Source organism: Antrostomus carolinensis, unplaced genomic scaffold, assembly GCF_000700745.2.
Source record: "Antrostomus carolinensis isolate BGI_N321 unplaced genomic scaffold, ASM70074v2 scaffold13834, whole genome shotgun sequence".
Lineage (NCBI taxonomy): Eukaryota > Metazoa > Chordata > Aves > Caprimulgiformes > Caprimulgidae > Antrostomus > Antrostomus carolinensis.
In genome coordinates this window covers 14,448-17,319 of record NW_010308841.1, presented here as the reverse complement: position 1 = coordinate 17,319, position 2,872 = coordinate 14,448, and the positions used below count along the sequence as shown (strand labels likewise).

At 42.2% G+C, this 2,872-nt stretch overlaps 1 pseudogene across 1 annotated transcript; it reads left to right on the top strand.

The window, feature by feature from the left end:
• The first annotated feature begins 1,536 nt into the window (after positions 1-1,536).
• LOC114818479 (neuromedin-K receptor pseudogene) lies at positions 1,537-2,296 on the top strand (annotated as a pseudogene). The gene has a single exon (XR_003766175.1). The product of XR_003766175.1 is annotated as a neuromedin-K receptor pseudogene (transcript).
• The last annotated feature ends 576 nt before the right edge of the window (positions 2,297-2,872 follow it).

The following is a 2,872-nucleotide window of genomic DNA, read 5'->3' as shown; positions in this document are numbered from 1 at the left end:
GCGTGTGAACTGCTATTCCCTTCTTGAGACTGACTTCCAGGGAGAGGATGGAAGACTATGCAGATGGAAGATGTGGGACTCAAAATGGAACTGTGGTATTCCTGTGGTGAAGACCTGCAGTATATGGGTAGGTTCTAGACATGCTGTAGCAAAGGGTGGTTTTCAGCAGAGTTCCTAAGCCTGAGGTGGGCTGCTACCTGGGACCATGTCAGCTGGTGAGATCTGAGAAGCACATAGAAATGGTCACAATTGCAGACATTCAAATTAAAACTGCAGTGAATACCTGACAATTAAAGTGTAGACACTACTTCCACCGGGTAAATACAGCAGGGAAGAAGTGGCACACAGGAATATTTTATTTTTGTATTAAGCTTTTGTTTTAAAAAAATGTAGAATGTGTCATTGCTGACAGGGGTATTGAATAGCTCCCACTGCTGTGATACAGTTGAAATCTCTGCTGATGACAAGTAGTAGCTCTAAATTGTTGAAGCATGGAGCAAATCAGCAGTAAAACACATTTTCTCCCTAAAGACTGCAGCCTATTGAATGACAATGGTTTTTAGTTGAAGTCCCTTGCAATCAGCCTTTGCACAAAGCATGCATTCCCAATGATGGCCATTGTTAACATATTAACAAGAAAACTGATTTCTGGGATGTGAAAACATCAGGTGTTAAATTTCCTCATTTACCCTTTTCTACCCGTATAGAAATCGCTGCATATAAAAATATCGTTGGCTCAAAATAGTAATAATAAGTGTGGAATAAATGCAAATAAGTAAAAAGAACTAAATTTTTTTTTTCAGAGATACAAAGGAAACAAGCCCCTACCATTTTACCCATATTTAAGGGCATCTATCTTTAGGGCTGCATAGTGTTTCAACAAAAATCATTGTCTGCTGAACATGTAAATACCTTTATACACACCAAAGCTGGTGCTGTAAGAAAAAGATAGTCACATTTTAATTTTATTAACATTTCTTGATATCATTTACATATTACACATTGAAAAGTGAAATTAGGGAGCAGTAGGATGTATTTCTATATCTGAAAAGGGTCACTATTCAAAATCTGTAGTTAAGTGAATGATTAAAAGGAAATCATGTACTAAATGAAAAGGCAGCAGCAAAAAAGCAGATCTGAATTAATCTGGAATAAATTCATAAATTCATCTGGAAACAGCTTTAATAAAAGCAGTCTCAGTCTTGGGATGTCCAACTAAGCCAACTAATTAGCCCTGCAAAGACAGGGCACAAAGACTATTTAAAAAGGAAGCACAATAATGAAACTTAAAGAAAGGCAATATAAACCAAATCTCTCAACAAAAACAAGACAAGAATTAATTTTCCCCGTGGCACTCTCCACAGCTCCTGAAAGTGCCTGCTGCTAGCAATGAATGAAATAAAAGGGGAGGAGGGAGAACAGAGAGAAGGAGGTGTTATCTTACCAGCCGACAGCTTATCGCTCCACTCCCTTCATGACGCTGTGAACTCACAAGCCTATAAAATGTGCCTTGGCTCCCAGTCCCCTTCCCCTTCAGCTAAATCAAAAGCAAGAGGTGGCCGTACAGAGGAAGCATGGGATGCCGTTCTACCCAGAGGTAGCTCTCCTGACTCAGCTGGTACAGCATTTCTAACAGTTTGAACACTGTAGCCAAAGCTTTTTCTGACAGATCTCTCCTTCCCAGTACTTGCTGTGCTGCCTCACTTCCTTTTTTCTTTCTTTCCTCTTCTTATCTGTTAGTAGGGATTTTGGAGGGTTGGGAGAGGAAGGTGGGACAGGCACATCATTCCTGGAAGAGAGGAGAGGAGCATCCAAGATGACTTCTGTCCCCACAGCCAACTGGAACATGAGCATAAGCAGCAGGTGGAACATGAGCTTTGCTGCAGCAGGCGATCCCTGGGGACTGGCGCTGGGAGCACCAGCTGGAAATGCTTCTCCCTCAGTAGCATCCTCAACAGCCAACTTCTCCAATCAGTTTGTGCAACCCTCTTGGCGCATTGCCCTGTGGTCTCTGGCTTATGGTGGTGTGGTGGCAGTGGCCGTTTTTGGAAATCTCATTGTCATCTGGATTATCCTGGCTCACAAGCGCATGAGGACGGTGACCAATTACTTCCTGGTGAACCTGGCCTTCTCCGATGCCTCCATGGCTGCTTTCAATACTCTCATCAACTTCATCTATGCGCTGCACAGTGAATGGTACTTTGGAGAAGCTTACTGCCGCTTCCACAACTTCTTCCCAATCACAGCTGTCTTCGCCAGTATCTACTCCATGACAGCGATAGCTGTGGACAGGTGAGAAAATAGAGGAAAAGTTTAGGGGTGAGAGATTGAGATCAGGTTCTCTGCTGAAATAAAAATACAGAGATAACAATCATTAAGTGATGAGAGGCAGAACCCTCAATAGTTCATAGACGGTGCTCCTCTTTAAGATCTCTGCTTGAAAAATTGGTTTTCTCCTCGTCTTTGGTCTTTCTCCTTCAGCCTTTCATTGGTTTTACTCTCTTGTCTTCTTTTATAACAAACACTTCCTCTCTCTGTTTTACTTCAGCTGCTCTCTGTGCTCCATCTTTTATACTAATTTTGTAACTGCAGCCGTTGTTCAGGGTTTTGCTTCCCCGCCTGTGAAAACAGTATCTGTCCCCCAGTCAACTTCATCTAAATCATACTGATAAAGTGTTGTAGAGATTGTGTGTGAAAGGGGAGGATTTCAAATTTCCCTCCTCTTTGTATTTCTGCAGCTGGCAGAGGCATTTGTGTCCTCCTCAGAAATCACTTCAGGCTCTGTTTTTAATAGCTCTTCTCACAGACAGCTCTAAGCTGCTTGGTTCCTCCTGATTTTAACTAATGAGGCTATTTACATTGCCATCTGTGC